This window comes from Rattus norvegicus, chromosome 2 (genome assembly GCF_036323735.1).
Source record: "Rattus norvegicus strain BN/NHsdMcwi chromosome 2, GRCr8, whole genome shotgun sequence".
NCBI classification, from domain to species: domain Eukaryota; kingdom Metazoa; phylum Chordata; class Mammalia; order Rodentia; family Muridae; genus Rattus; species Rattus norvegicus.
Window position 1 is genome coordinate 14,373,912 of NC_086020.1, and position 17,655 is coordinate 14,391,566.

General features: G+C 37.3%; 1 non-coding gene across 1 annotated transcript; it reads left to right on the forward strand.

The window, feature by feature from the left end:
• Positions 1-17,580: 17,580 nt before the first annotated feature.
• On the forward strand, positions 17,581-17,655 carry Trnap-ggg1 (transfer RNA proline (anticodon GGG) 1). Its single transcript has one exon. It is a non-coding gene; the product is annotated as a tRNA-Pro (tRNA).

Below are 17,655 nucleotides of genomic sequence, written 5' to 3' on the forward strand. Positions count from 1 at the left end.
CATAACCTCTTCTCCACAGCACTCTGTACGTCACAGCTTATTAAACAGAGTAGCAGGGATTGAAAGATAACGCTTAGCTCTGCACGTGGATGAATGGGAAAAGGATGAATGGTACCCATCAATAGAAACATTATGATCAAGATATATGTATCATTTGCATGTTTTGTTTTCTATTACTTTTGAATAGTTTTGTTTGTTTTTTATATCTATAAAACTTAACTGAAAAATTTGTTGGTATTAAAAACTGTCAATATAGGACCAGAATTTTGAGATGCTGGAAATTTGGAATGTATAAATTTCATTTGGCAGCAAACTTTATTGCAAACATATCGTAGTTAGGGTTACTTTTGCTATGTTGAAACATCATAACCAAAAACAACTTAAAGTGAAAGGGTTTATTTGGCTCATTTTTCATCATTGATAGGAGTCAGGGCAGGAACTCAAAGAAGACAGGAATCTGGAGGCAGGAGATGATACAGAGGCCATGGAAGAGTGCTATTTACTTGTGGAATTTGCTTTCTTACCTACAAGTCTGAAGGGAATGCACTCACAATGGTCTGGGCCCTTGTATATCACTGACAAATTAAAAAACTATCCCACAGGCTTGTCCACAGTCAAAGCTTATGGAGGCATTTTCTCATTTGAGGCTCCCTCTTCTCTGATGACTCCAGCTTGTGTCAAGTTGACAATAAAAGAGCCAAAAGCCTAGAAGAGACCAATATGTAGGTCACATTATGGGAAAGTAGGGCAGTAAGACTTTTGTGTAAGGAAAGGGTAGTCTTGATTGGCTTCAGGAAATATATCTGCTTGGATGAAAGGAGGGGGAGTTTGTGGTTTCAAAATTCTGTGCGGAAAACCAAAGACACCTTGCAGTGACCAAAGGATTTAATATCAAGGATAAACACTATCTGTAGCACATTTCTCAAACAGAAACAGCATTAAGTTATGATTAATTCCTAATCTTGTTCTTCATGTCTTTGTAAGACCCATTTAATTATTTTTATATAAAACCAAAAACACACCTCCTGTACACCAGAAGCCATGTGCTTGCAGCTGCACATAGCAGTGGTATATCCATTGCCATACTTGATTGCATTGGTGGTAGAAATCTTAGTCAGACAACTGAATTAGGATAGAGAGGCTAGTCCATGCTGCACTTACAAATATACACTGTACTATTAATACTTAGTTCAATAGTGAGATTCTGGATTATTCTCTTCTGTGCCTTGACTTCCAAGAAAATCAAGAAAGAGGAAAAGGAATTTCTCTCTATTTTAAACCATCTTAGTGTAGAAGTGACTCATATTCTTCTGATAGTATTGAAAGACCAGAACTAGTCACAGAGCTCTAGTCTAATTGCCATAGAGGCTGGGAACTATAAGTGATCATATGGATATTTGAAAATGAACTTTGCATGATAATCCCAGTGTCTAGTGACAAATTCATCACTAACTTCAGTTATTCATAGAATAATGAGTAATTGGATCCTTACCTAAAGAGAAAAAAGACCCAAATTCTATTTAGCCACTAAATCCAGTCAGTCCAGGGATATAAATTTAAGAATTCTGGGCTCAAAAAAGCCTCTGGATCAGGCCCAAGTGGGTCCTCATTTATTCCAGCATCCTATGAACTTGAAAGACAAATTTTATCTGTGATCCACCCCAAACAAACAATGGAACACTCTAATTAGAAAGGGAAAGCACTGGAAATAGCCCCATAGTCCTTGGTTCATAGCAAATTTAAGGGATAAAGGGCAGGAAGGGGCAGGGTGGGAGCTTCCTTAATTAGGTCATGAGTCTGCTCTATTCCTCCACCTATTGTTTTCAGTGATCGTATGTGAAGTGGACATAAAGGATGTGTCTGCTTAACTATAACACCTTGTCTCAACTCACTTCCTGCTCTTACAAGGCTGGTAGCCAGGGAGCTGTTTTAAGTATTGAGCAGACATGATTTTTTTCAATCAGTCATTCTTTTTTTGGCAATGCAGTAACTTTATAAACTTAATAGGTTTCCAATCTATATACTTCCAGTAAGTTTCTCGTTCTAGAAGCCCACCCAAATTTAAATTCTTTTTCAGGCAATGCCCATTAATGTTCTATGAGTCTTTGCTCTCCATCCCATTTTCTTTCTCAATTTTATGGTTGTTATCTTGGGGCTATTAGACTTGATAGGTGAGGGCATCTCCTAATTTCATATTTACAGTAAATAACTTTGTCAACTCATAATATATATTAGAAGCTTGTCACTTGTGATACAGATTCAGCAAAGAGAGTAGTAATGCTTGCAGAAACATGTTAGTTATCTACATGTTTGATCTTAATGCCCTTCAGGGAGGTCTCTAGTATTTGAATACATTATTTGATTTCAAGTTTAGTACTGAGGAACAGGAAAGAGGGGTAGGTATGGTTGACGTTAATGCTACTAGCATCTGTGAGCTAGAGCTAAGGATGCTTCTGACCATATCAAATTATATTAGGTAATCCCAGTCACAAAATATTAGGTTACAGTTAAGGACTGCAATGTCCAATACATGAACTTGCTCTGGAAGCTTTCGATACTACAGAATTTTTCAATAGTTTCTAGAAATATCAAAATATGACTTTACTACCCGCAGTTTTACTTACAATGACCAGGATTTAGAGTCTTATGAATAAAACTATTATCTAGTGGCTGCTAATCACCTTGTGGGTAACCAGTTATCTCCCATATTTACAGATGTCAGTTGTTTTTTGTGTGAATCTGTAATATACACCCTTGAAGCACTTCCAACTCAGTGCAGGTGCATCTAATGAGACTTTTAAGAAAAAAATTTCCCTAATATTAGGCTGTAATAATGATTTTTCCAGAATGATAACTTGAACTAAATTTTAGAGTAAATGTTAGAAATGTAAGAGTTATGTCAAATCCCTTACTCAAGGATAAGCAGCTGGGGGGGGGGGCGAAACAAGGAAATATAACCAATCTCATACATGCAGTGGTGATCAAAGCACAAAGCAATGAAGTAAAAGCCGATATCATTTCCATAAGAAATATTATTAAAGCTGTAAGTCTGGGTCAGCAAATGCCAGGCATGCTATGTTTTCTACATTCTTGAAGTAATTTATATCAACTGGTAACTAGTTAGCAACTTTCTCTTAGATAACTTCCTTTTAGAATTTTCTCTATTCTTGCGGCAACTGAACATCACGGGTTAGAGTACTTGAAAAAGAGCCGAGAGATAGAGGATGAAGTGTCTACCCAATTAATTTCTACTTAAAAACCTCTTAGTCTCATTTGTAAGTAGAGTTTTTGGTTTGCTTTCCTCTTAGCCATTGAAAAAAATACTTGTAAATGTGATTTGCCTGCTTTCTTCAAAGTTTAATCTTGTCTGATAAGGGGAGAGATAGCTCAGGGGATGTGGGGGGATACTCTTTTGTGATTTCTGTGTCTCCAAGAACAAACCTTCCAACATCAATCATGTTTACGAGAAATGTACAGGAACACATTAGGGGTTTTTTTGCACCCCTATGCCTTGCCTCTAATGCATCTATTTTGACAATTTTAGATTCGAAACATACACTTTATCACCTACTTACAACTACATATGCATTTTTGCACAGAAAGGCAAAAATTAAAGAGATTTTTATTTGCATAAGTCTCTCAAGAATAATACCAATATGCATCTTGTGTCATTTGTGCTAACATTATTCTATCCCAGGCCTTTTTTTGTAATTATGAGTAATACCCCAAATATTTGACAGCACAGTGTTGAGTCATAAGGCAGGGGAACTATAAATACTTTTGTTCTCAAGAAACAATGAAACCATCTTCTCGTTCACATTTAATTTCCCCATATGCTGCTTCATTTAAGCTTAAACTTTTAAAAATATTTTTAATTTATTCTTAAAAAAGTCTTTCTCTTACTTTGTTCAGCCTCCAGTACAGTTAGTTATTTCCTAGTAAACACTTTCATTTTTTCTGATGTTTCATAAACATATCTAAATCTAGCTCATCATGCACCACTAGCTACGCCTAATCACACACACAGGTTTGAATTACTCCATTCCTATTTAAAGAAAAAGAACAAAAAGTAAGAATGGCAGATGTGTTCATAATTAATATCCTACTGGGTTAATCAGCAGATGCTTGGGATTGCTGTGAAACTTTTGATGTATTCAGAAAATCACTGGTTTGATCTTCAGACCCCTATAAACACATGCATACAACAGTGACGGCGTTTAGAATCTTGGAGCCTTGTAAATAAGGTACTTAATGATATAAAATCCCAGACATCCCTTTGATAGCCTAGTCCTTGGGTCCGAACACTTCAGTGAAGTGCTTGCAGCCATATTCCTAGTCAACACTGATAATATTCCTCATTTATGTTGTGCTAAAATACCTTGTAGACAAATAGTTCTGAAGTATGACTCCTCTGAAGTTAATGAAGACTAGATGCAGAGAGTTAACAAATGGATATTTAGAATGCGGAATTGGCCAGTATTTCTCCAGTTAGAAATGTAGAGAAGTAAGAGACTTGCCATTCTGCCAAAGAACAGGAGGGAACAGCACACTGTGAGTGGAAAACCGAATCTTTCTGTCAGACAACCTTGAGCTGAAAGCTCATTCTCCTCCCTGCAAAGCCAGAACCTAACCTCTGAACTCTGGTCTTCAGTACCATCTTCTCTATGTGAAGAGGTATCTTTGTGTCAGCAGCTTTTCAGTGTTAGGTTGTATCTGTGCTCGCAACATTGAAAATGCTGAATTTAAAAGTCTCCTTTGAGAGGCACAGAGATCTACGGTAGAAGGACAGCACGGTACCAAATGCTAAGTTTTAGTTCAGTGTGGTTTGCATTTTAGTTTTGTAGTTAATATATTCAGGTATGTGCCTGGCACACTGGGGGTACTGTTAAATGACAAATGAAATAATTCTGGCTCAAAGAAAAGTCTTAGCGTTTAAGTGGAAATTGAGTAAAAAGGAAAACAGAATGGAAAGGAAGGAGTTCCTCAGCACTTTTAAAGTATCTTTATGTTTAGCACAATTACAATGTTTTTTGTAAGTCAGAATGACTACTTTAGATTTCTTGAACCTTAATAGTATTTAAAGTATTTTGTCTCTGAGTAGTATTTTTCCTTTGTTAACGGTCCTGTTAGTAGTCATCTCAGCTAATGGAGCTTTCTTTGCCTAGAGTCTTCCGGGAGATCATGTGTGGAATTAGCTATTTTGCTAGGTTGTGTCTTCAGTAGGGTACAGCATTGCCTCTCACATGTGCCGGAAGAAGGGAAATGTTAAATAGCAAAGGAGAAACGCTTCCTCAGTAACCTTAGATGTAACGGGGGAAATAGGTTATATTTATATTTCCTTGTATGGTTTTTAAAATAAAGTAGAGTGCTATTAAGAATCATTTGAGATCCAAATGAACAAAGTCACACTGAAAACGTGTTGTTTCTAAAGTCATTAAAATATCAATATATTTTGCTTGACTCTTTCCTTGCCTATAGGATTGGGTTATAATTGCAAATAACGAGAGTGTAAAACTCCATTTTTAAAAATTTTTTCATTAGGTGATATAACATATGAGAACATTTTATAATATGTTCTACAGTGTGAAATAGATTTTTATTATTTTTTTACTTTATAGATTCTAATTTGGGGAGTTATTTTCTCTTTTACTTTTCTAAGTCATCCTCCTTGCTCTCTTTAAATTCATGGTCTCATTTTCTATTGTTTGTGTGTGTGTGTGTGTGTGTGTGTGTGTGTGTGCACGTGCGTGTTCTTGTGTATGTGTTAATGTATGCATGTTTATTTGTGTGTCTGTGTTTGTGTGTACATACTCTTAGTCCATATAATGCTTATATCTATTCATCTGTGTTCTTTAGGGGTTAAAAATGGCAGCATCCTTTAGATGTCCATATTTCTCTGCATGAGGATGAAGGCATGCACGGCCTTATCACATTTGTTTTGGCATCTCTACTGTTTCCTTCATGTTTAGGCAGTGGTATTGCTGAGACTCTGTCCCTTCTAGCATTCCTAGTAGTCACAACTCCACAGCAAACTGCCTGTTCCTCTGGTTATCACAGTCTATGCATTCCCTTTCCACAGTGCTCTCCAAGTCTTAGCTACAGGGGAGGTTTTGCAGCTATCACTCTAGGGACTGGGATCACCAACTCTACATTTTAATTGATTGTGATTTTCTGTTATGTTTCTGTCTGTTACAAAGAGAAGATTTTCTTTGAAGGGTATTGAGACAACACTTATCTGTAGTTCTAAAGACAGATCTTAATGTAGCTCACAATTATACTGGTTTAGTAAAGTAGTTGTAAGTTCAGCACCAAGATCCATGACTTTGCTAGCTCTGGGTACTTGGCTAGGTTTCTAGTACCAGGAATGATTCCCCTCTTGTGGAGTGGATCTTTAGACCAATAAGAAAACTGTTGACTGACAGCAAGGTATATGCGTCACTCTTGTACCCTTAGGGGTATAATGCCATGATGGTTCTTGTCGTGGTTCATAAGATCATAGGCGTATAGAAATGTTGGTTGCTTGCCTCTTTGGGAGATTACATAGTGCCTTCTGCTCCCATGAAACCTATTTGTCAAGGAAAAGTCATGTGAGTTTCAGGTCAGGGCCACAGAACCTTGTGTCTGAAGTGCACTGTGTCTGTAGCTGTAGAGATTTTACCTTTCATTTCTAGGGAGCAAGCATGGCAATAACAACAGTCTGTGGTGGTTATATCTTAATATTTTATTCCTTTCATTTTGTGTTTCTGAGACATGATCCTGCTGTGAAGCACAGGTTGGACATCCTCTTTCACCAGCTTTCCAGGCAACTGCATCACAAGTGTGTACCATCACACCCAGCTGAAATTCTTAATATCTCTAACTGCATCTTAAAAAAAAACAAATCATACATTTATATTTTGCACTGTGCCTCACATATTCTACAGCTTGCCTAATAGACATGGCATACTCCTTAGACTTTTGATGATTTTTCCTGCCTTGTGTATAATTTTCTCTGAGGATATACCTGACAAAACTTGTCATACCTTTTCTATTTACTGAACAATTTTCTTTGTTTTTCTGGGACTGGTGAATTCTTCCTTCTTGACCTTTATTCTGAGGTTTTGCCATTCTGAAGGCGACCTTCTCTAGCCCCTCTAACTGAAGGAGATCATTCTTCTGTAGTATTCACTTTCTACCAAACCTCCTTCATTATTGTGATGGGAAAACATGACCAAGGTAACTCTTGTAAAATAACAACATTTAATTGGGGTTGCCTTAACAGATTTAGAGTTTGCATTATCATCAAGACAGCATCCAGAAAGACATTGGAAGAACCAAAAGTTCTATATTTTTGTCCAAAGGCAGCAAGCAGCAGGAGACTCTTTTTTGCAGGCAGCTAGGAGGAAGGTCTCTTCTACATTGGACACAAACTGAGCACAGGACCTCAAAGCCCAACCCCAAAGTGACACACTTTTTCCAAAACGGTCACAATTTCTAACTGCTACTTTCCAGGGGACAAGCATATTTAAACCACCACATTCCTCTCCCAGGCCCTATAGGCTTATTCAAATAAATGAGTCTATGGGGACCATACCTGGCCATAGCACAATCCAAAATACATTTAGTCCAACCTCAAAAGTTCCCATAGTCTATGACAATATTAACAATGTTTAAAATTCCAAATTTAAAAATCTCTTCTGGGATTCATGCAATGTCTTCATTGCAATCCCCTATGAAATCAAAATAAAAGAAGCAGATCATACACTTCCAACATTACAGACTATACATTACCATTCAAAAACACAATAGTGAGGAAGTACTGAATCAAGGGAAGAAAAAATAAACTGAGAAAACTCCAAACACTGCATCTCCATGTCTGATGTCAAAGCGCCTTTTAGATGTCCAAATTACTTTGTGGTTGTTGACTACAACAAACTTCTTTGTCTTGTGCTGGTCTGACTCTCTGTAAGCAGCTTTCTTCAGCAGGAATCCCATGGCTCTGTCGTTTCTAACATCTTGGGATCTCCAAGATAACTTCAACTTCATTGTTCCAATATCTGGGGTCCACAGATGCTCTTTGGGGCTTCTCCAAAGGGCTTGGGTCACTTCTTCAGCTCTGCTTTCTGTAGTGCTCTAGGCTCTGGTTGACTCAACTTTGCTGTTGTTGCTGTTGCTGGTGGTCTTCCCATGTACTTGTTTTTCCAATACACTAGGGTCTTTGTTGTTAGTCTCTACCTGTCACAGGAGTTCTTTATTGTCCCAAACCTTACTTTCTTTGTATAACTCCTTCAGTTCTGGGCCACCAATGCCTGTGAGGCTACACCTTCACCAATGACCTTTTCTGGCCTCTCACAATACCAAGCCTTAGTGCTCTACATGACTCCTTCATGCCTTCAAAACTGGTATCATCTGGGCAATTCTTACACATTACCAAATCCAGCTACAGCTTGAGTACAACTTTGGCTATCTCTGGAACACAAGTTTTTTGTGCTCTTAGAAAAACACTTCTGAGAAGATTTCACCTCAGTGATGCTGGTCTCTTCTCAATCACAGCTAATTTCTTAGCTCCAGTCCAATAACATCAATTGTCCCAGTGGTCCCTTCCACTATTGACTCTACAGCCAGAGTCACATGGATGAGGCTGCCACATTCTGCTGTTTTCTAGGACTGGAACATACCTTCCTTGTGCTACTACATTATCACCAACTTTCTGTTATTCAACTCCTTCACTGCCTAGGTTTCACTGTCTTGGAACTTGCTCTTTAAACTGACATGGAATTCAGAGATTTGCATGTCTCTAGATCCTGCATGCTATGATTAAAGGTGTATACCATCATGCCTAGATTCGAACTTTTTATGGCCACTACGGTGCAAGATTTTGATCAAAGTCCAGTGTCATCTAGTCTCAAGATCTGGATCACAGATATCCCCTCCATTTCTAGACTGTACTTCATTCCAGATTACGAGCTCAAATGAAAACAATAACCAGAAATATTAATACCATTTGTGATATAATTATTCCTTGTTCATATGCAAACACATAAACAATAAGCATAGCTGATGGAATTTTGCCCTGAGATCATCATTCCCTTAATTCTGCTCACTATCCTTGAACATACAACTTAGGTCCACTCTATATCCTGGTGCCACTTTACTCTTTGAACCATTCATTTTGTATTTTTTTAAGCTTGGTACTCTTGATCAAATCTGATTCTCTTCTCTTTAACCTCAGGCAGGCTCCCTAGAAAAGGATAAAAAGCAGTGACAATTTTCACCACATATCTTAAGAATGGTCTCCAAGCAATGTACTAAAATTTCTTCTGAAATCTCCTGAACCATGCCCCTATAGTTCATTTCACCCTACCCACAGATGTCTTCCATAATCCTTCCAGGTTGGTCCATTAAGCCTCACTTAATGCATCCCATTGCCTTCCAAAGTCCCAATATTTACATTCCTCCAAATAATGGCGCAGTCAGGCCTATCACAGAATTACCCCAGTTTCTGGTTCCAATTTCTATCTTAGTTAGACCTTTATTGCTGTGAAGGTACACTATGATAAAGGAAACTTTGATAAAGGGATATTTAATTGGTTCTGGTTTATAGTGTTAGAGGTTCAGTCTATTATCATCATGAAAGGAAACATGGCATCGTGCAGGCAGACATGGTGTTTAAGGAGCTAAGAGTTCTACATATCAATAAGAGACTCTTCTGCATACAGCCAGAAGGAGACTTTCTTCTGCAATTGGTGGAGTTTGACCATAGGCCCCCAACCACATCCACAGTGACACACCTCCAACAAGGCCACACCTCTTAATGGTGTCCGTTCCCATGAGCTAAGCAGATTCAAACCATGACATCTCCCATGTTGTCACAAAAGTTAATTACCATATGCTTAGTTTTTACTTCCTATTTCTGTCCTTCAATGTAATATAGCTGCACTAGTAGATAGAATGTTTCAGTGCATGGCTAGCTCAAATGAAGTTCATATTAAATAAATGCATAATGTTTGTTATTCAAAAATACTATAAGTAGTAGACTTTAAGAAGAACATTATTGTGTCTGTTGTAGAAAAACTCAAGCTAGTTGGCAAGAAAGAAACAAATATAAGATTTGTAATCATATATAACTTATAAAGTATCATGGTTACTTCTTTACTGGTAACATAATCTAAGGATTTGGAAAAGTTTAGGATGCTATGAGATCACCATTGCTCACCTGACAATGTTACACAAGAGCAGCATGAACTCTGGAACAATGGCCAAGAAGTGGAGATGAATAGGTAAAATTTGTGGACTTGCAAAGTTTATTTCATACCCTTATGGTTTGAAAGAAATAATGAATTTTAGTGGCAATACTTCACGATCTAGAATCTTACATTTATACAAATAAACATTGTTATGAGCATTGATTCTAGAAGAAAAGAAAACAAGACAAAAGTACCATAAACCCTCTTATACATATTTATGGATGCATTCATGTATGTATACATGTGTGTATGTATGTATGTATGTATGTATGTCTCTCTGTATTATGTATGATGTATGCATGTGTGTGTGGGGGATGCTATATGTGCATGTGTGTACAAGTGTATGTACAGAGACCAGAAGATTCTGTATTGTCTCCTACTCTGTCACCTTCTAGGTATTCTCATGAAATAAGGTCCTTCACAGAAAACAGAACTATGTCGTCAGCCAGTAAAACTCAGTGATCTCCATACACACCACCAAGACTGGGGCCATAAGTACATAAGTTCATGCTCACCTCTTTATGTGGGCTCTGACACTTTGGATTGAGGTTATCCTATTTTCAAAGCAAGCACTTCTAGTCCCTAAACCATCTCCTCCACCCTTTGGAATTTACTTTAACCAATTTTTTTGAAGTAGTAAGCATTTCATAACTAAAACAACACCCAACAACAGACAAGACAGTGCTATGGCTTGAATGTTTGTCTCCTCCAAATGTTCTCTGAAATGGAGATGACCGTGTAACAGTATTGAGACATGGAATGTCCATGGGCAAGGAGAGTATGAGATGGCTGCCTTCAATGGTAGGCTTAATGTCATTATGGAAGGGCAAGCATGTTGGCTTGACTCCTGTGAAGGAAACAGCAGTGAGAGTATACTGATCTTAGAACTGCCTATGATAAAAACTATGAGAAAGGAGACTGATGTTTTCTTTGAATTTCCCAACCTGCTTTTTTCAGTAGTAATATCACAAAGTAGACCTAGACATTTTGTGTTCAGGGAAAATCTTTCTGAGTGTGGGAATGGACAGAATAAGAGGAAAAGAAGTGGGCTTCAGCTATCTAGACTCAGCAGGCGCTCACAGATCATACAAATCACACATAGCATCATCAACTCTGCCATAGGTTGAGGAAGTGGGGCTTTTATATCTTTTTTATCCTTCATTAGGTATCCATTGGCTCTATGTTACCCATATAGAAGGGTGATTCTCTTAGGCAGCTCTACAGTGGTGATTAAAAACCCTAATGGGACTATGAGTTTGAGGAGGTTGAAGCTAAGATTTCTGAGAAGCAGCATCCATAGCAGGAGACAAAAGGACAGCTGATAGACAAGAGGGGTTCTAGTGCTGTCTGCAGTAGGCATTGAGCTAGTACAGCCGGCAGAAATGCAGATGGGTGAAGTCAGACTGAGGAGTCTACACAGCCTGTAGTAAATTTATTCTTGTAAAAATAAAAAATATTATTTCAATAAATGATTGCTTCAAGTGCGTTGTGGTACAAAACATTTTTTAAAGATACTGCACATGGACAGCAGTCAATAGATTTCGTTGCATTGCTTAGTGAAACGAACTATTTAAGTGGAAGTGTCCTAAGAATTTCTAGAAATTAAAGTTAAATCGTAGAGGGCAGGTCTGAAGGGTGAGCCAGCAGAACTGGAATCTATGGAGTATTTGACAGCACCATCCTCAGTATCTGAAACACTGAACAGACTGAAGGTATCACACTTTTTAAACAAGTTGTATTTTAAATTCAGATACACAGCTTAAATTTATAGCTTATCTATGTGTGTGTGTGTATGTGCGAACACATGTGTGTATGTGCAAGAGAGATAGAGAAGAGAGAAAAGAGAGTATGCATGCATACATGGACATGTGACATCTAGAATAAACTATTTAAACTATGAGTTCATTTTCCTCACCTAGTCAATTGCTCACAACTTTTTATGAGAATAAGCAATATGTCATGCAAACATATGATATGTAATTAAACACACAGAACTTGTTTGAACTCATTTTCCTGTTCTGTAAAACCTAGTTAGTCTGTTTGCTCCACTCGGTATGTGCCGTCGTTGCTTTTCCTTGATTGTCCTGACTGTCTTGGAGGCAGAAATTATTCTGCATCCTCCACTTCAACCACTTTCCAGACTGTCAGGTGAAGATGAGAAAGTCTGTGTAGCTGAGCATCCTAGATGTTCAGAGAGTTTATGTTCGAATGACAGAGTGATTGAACAGATACACAAAGTGAAAGTGTTTGCCCAATGTCCATTGATTTACATAAATGTACGTATAAAGACTTATGATGGAAAAGCAAAAAGTTTAGACCAATATGTTACCCAGTTTTCTTGAAAACTTAAATATATGATGTAAATGCTAATTTTACCTTACCATTTACATATAATCTTCAACAATCTTTCCAACATTTTATACAGAGTCCTTAATCTTATTTTTTTTCTTTATGATTGAACCTCAGTTACTGGGTTTAAATCTACCAGAGTGATGGTTGAGATTAAAGATATGCTACAATCGCAACACAATGCTTTCCTCCTTGTTTTGCTGTATGGTGCTTACGAGACCTGTAATTTTTTCCTCCATTATGAGTATTTTCAATGTTCATTTCTTACTTAGTTTGGCAAAATAATAAGGGCAAAGAGAAAAAATCAATAATTATATGAAGTCTGCTCCTCCAGACAAAGATGGCATGACTGCCCAGACAGAACTCTTGGCTGTCAGGCGGTGCCACCACACATTAGCGCAAAATGCTCGTTGATCTGCTGATGTATGAAAGTCTGGATTTGGCATACAAAAGGCACTATGGAGTGTCAATGTATAATGCATGAAAGTGTTGGCTGCTCAGAAGCTGAGAATCTGAAAGTCAGGGACAGCCTGTATGTATATGAACAAAGAAGAGAGATAGATATAGTAAATCCTGGTTGACTGTGTCCTGTGTATGTTGAGGGAGACGATGGAGTGCAAGGACTGTGCATCTTTGAGGGTATGTAGAGTGGATATGGACATTGACCCACAGTGACCATCCATGCCTGTTGTGATCCTGACACAAACATGATGTGTTCCGGAAGGATGGATGTGGAGAACCACAGAGCATGGAGAGAGGTGGAAGGCATCAGCTTCAGAACTTAGTATGGAAACCCCTGTGCAGTTTTGCCAAAGATTTCAGTTTGCAAAACATCAGGTGTTTGTGTTTTTGAAAATGGAATGTGTTAGTTACTTCTTTATAGTCGGAAAAAGTACTTGACAACCAGCTACTTAAGGCAGGAAGTCTTTTTTCTGGTTAATTTTTAGATTTAGAGAGACCTTTTATCATGGTAGGGGAAGACATCTTAATGGGCAGACAGCCTGCTCTCCTCATTGCATTCTCAGTCAGGAAGCAGAGTGTAGTGAACCCTGGTGCTTCTCTTGCCTTATCGTTTTTATTCATTTCAAAGCCCTAGACCATGGAGTGGTCTTTCTTTCAATTTACCTAGTAGAGAAGATCCTTTACTGATATATCCAGAGGCTGGATTCCATGAAAATTCTGTCTTGTTAACACTAAAGATTTAACTATTGTGTGGAGGGAATTTTCATCACTTGAAAATTCAGGAGGAAACAGTTCAAAATTTCAGGTCTTTCTTTTCTAACAAAAAGAGCAATGTTAGACCTTTGTTTTGTGGAGTTCTATTGGCTGCAACAGATCAGCAGCCCCCCATCCTCTCTGGGAATCTCTTCCTAGTTGTTCTTTTGACGTCTTGGCGAACTGTGATCTTTCAATAACCTGCTTGGCCCTGATAGCATCTGAAACATGCAAGAAAATAAATGTTCAGAGAAATTAACTTAAAGTTTCATCATAAATTGGGCACTACAATGGCTTCTGGTTGGTAGAAACGTGGGTTGGGTTGCCACAAGGAAGGGGACTGCCTTTGATGTTCATGGGAGAGGGAGAGAATCTGGTGATTTATTTAAAACTTCTGAGTGACAGTCATATCATTGTGCATACGCTTGGGCCTCAACAAATGCTTATAGAAGTAATATTTAGCAATTGTGTATAATTTTATGCACATTTTAGACTGTCTCTCAACATATAATGAATGGAATTCAGTGGAGGTCACAGACGGAGGGCCATATATGAGATTCAACTCAAGTTATTTTCTGTGTTTGGCATATACACAGGTTAAAGTTGTAAGTTTCCCTTTTAATTTTCCACTAATTTTGCTTATTACCTTCAGAATCAATTGTACTGACTACATCAAGATTATATAAAGTCATCTTTTTCATTTTTATTTTTACCATTTGAGAATTTCATAAAGTGAACTTGGTCACCTTTACCCACTTTTGCTCCCCTTCACTGCTCCAAAGTCCCTCCCGATTTTCTCCATCCTCTCCCAACCTCGTATCCTTTAAAAAAATAACTCACCGAGATTATTTTATCTTTCCTATATCTCTCCTTGGAGTATGCTCACCTACTGGACCATGGTTAACCTACCAGGGGCCTAATCCTTAAGGAAAACTGACCCTCCTCTAGAAGCCATTAACTGAAATATTGTAGAAAATACAAAGTATAGACGATATGCAGAAAACATTTTCAGGGGATGTTTATATACATATCACACAAGTGCAAAAGTGAACATTATCAATCTTTGTACTCTCCCTTATCAATCCCCTTTCACTTATTCTCAAGGAAGTAAGATAAATCACAACTACAAGCACATTTATCATTTCTTTACTTTTAGTTTTACATGTTTAATATCATGTTTATAATTTTAAAAACCCACACATTCAGCTATAGAGATGGCTCCGCAGTTAAGATTCCTTGCTTTGTGAGAAGGTGGACTAGAATTTAGGACCCAGTCAGTATTCATGGGGTCTCTGTAAATACAGACAAAAGGGTTTCTGGGAATTGCTGGTTTTCAGTGAGCCAAAAATATTCTGAGCCATAGGTTCCGGGAAAGACCTGCTGTAAAGGTATAGACAGAGAGTCGTAGAGGCAGATGGTCAATTAATGTATTCTGACTTTGCTTGTGTGCACAGGCTCAGGCAACCACACATAAAGGCCTGTACACTAACATAGGTAAACAAATAGTTTTATAATAGTGCATATTGCTTGCTTTTTATGTTATATTTTTTAGTCATAAGTAGAATAATATTATATGTATATTTTAACATGGGAAGGTCATATGGCTAATTCATGATCTATTGCTCTTTGGCATTGTAGCAGTCGTCCATTTATTTTGTTTTTAAAATTTTTTTTGCCTAGTATGAACATTGCTATTATGTGTAGTTTTAAGTGTATCTCCTGATGTGTAAAGACGAGTTTTAGCTTTGACTCCATTTGCCATTTTATAATTATCCAAAAATTGAAGAATCCTCCAAATATCTGTCAAGAAAATGAAGAAACATAAGACTCTGATGTTCCAAACAACAGAGTAGTACACAGCCATAAATAATGGCAAATGAGGCCCTGAAAGTATAAATGATTTATAGCAAATAAGAGACGCCAGCACAAATAATACTGATGGGCCTACATATGTAGTATCCAAGAATAAAAATACTCTATGGATAAAGGTTAGAAAATAAGGGTAACATTCAAACCATCTATGCTTGCAGAATAGTTCAACATCTGCACATCTGCTTTATGTTTTAAATTGCTTGAGTGGCTATATACACGTGTGTGTGTGTGTGTGTGTGTGTGTGTGTGTGTGTGTGTGTGTGTGTGCGCGCACGAGTATACTGTAGCTGTTTTCAGATACACCAGAAGAGGGTATCAGATCATATTACAGATGGTAGTGAGACACCATGTCTTTGCTGGAAATGGAACTCAGGACCTCTGGAAGAGCAGTCAGTATTTTTAACCACTGAGCCATGTCTCCAGCCCATGAGTGTATATTTAAGTCATTAAATTTATGCTCAAGAGCTGTGAATTATGTTTCTTTACACTTAAGCACAAAGCACAAAAATAGGCTTTATTGGTTAAAATGAAATAATTTAAAACTGTCTTTAAAAGTAGTTTACCTCTTGCAAGGCTTCCAACAGTACATGTATGTATCACCATTTTGCTGTGTCCTATACTGCATGCATGTACCCCTCCCCTCCATGTCCTATACTGCGTGTTTGTACTACCACTGTGCTGTGTCCTGTATTGCATATATGTACTACCACTCTTCTGTGTCCTATACTACATATATCTATCACCAATCTGCTGTGTCCTATGTTTGTCAGAATGTGTTTTTGTCAAAATCATGTCTCTTACTCAATGAAAAAAATACATATTTTTTAGTATAATTTCAGGTTATATTTTCTCCAAAATATTGCAATTTATTTTTCTCATTTATTACCTATTTGTTCTTACCTTCTGAACTATATGTTCAATTGTTTTGACTCTTTTCTGTTGTTTCTTTTATCATTTTAATATTTATTTTTACTTTAATTTGGCACATAAAATTCTATTAATGGAGAGATATATAATTCTTTGATAGATACTATGTTGTGAAATCTTTAAATTAAGGTAACTAGATGGATGGTTTCAAGCATCATTTTGAATAAGCAAATCATTTACAAACTTTCTTTTAGCTTTAAAACTGCTACTTCATCATGGTTTGTGGTAGATTTCCAGAATGTTTCTACATGCAATTTAAGACTGTTGACCAACCTTTGCTTGGTCTTCTTGCCTCTGCTTGTCTTTGTATGATGAAGTTTTCTCTTGTTTCACTCATCATTCCTTGTTGATTAGTAGTTTGAAAATTCTGCCTCTTGTAACTTTGTAGTAAGTGGAATGTATTTCTTCTCTAGATCATGTCTTTTACCTTCAGAAAGAGTGAATTCCAACATAATTCCATCTTAAATCTCACCTTATTCTCTATTTAGATAATAAAGCCTTTTAGTATGCTACTTCATAAAGAAATTTTTTTTCATGATTCTGGTATTAGAGTGAAAGGAAACATTCATGTGTCTTGCACAAACAACCGCATAACAAAAGATTTATTTGTTCCTTCGGAATCTAGCTGGTCTCTCCGTGTTCTTACAAGAACAAACTCATTCAAAAGTGAAGCTACTCGTAGGTGCCCTTGTCTAATTCTCATTGCTTTCCATAGGCTTCACCTCTAACCCATTAGATTTCTACCTGATAACTACTCAAAATGGTGATGGAATTTCAAATACCGAAGTCTTAGGAGATTTCAAATCTCTACAAGCATACACTTTACACTTGCTAGACATTTTGCAGTGGGTAGATTAAGTTATTTTACTATAAAATTTATAATATTTTCTATTACTTAATAAAATTGTCAGTTGTCATAGGATCAATAAGTTACAGTGAGTAGACAGGAAGAACCAAGTTTTTTGTCTTTAAGAAACAAGTAACCAGGGGGGTTGGGGATTTGGCTCAGTGGTAGAGCGCTTGCCTGGGAAGCGCAAGGTCCTGGGTTCAATCCCCAGCCCCGAAA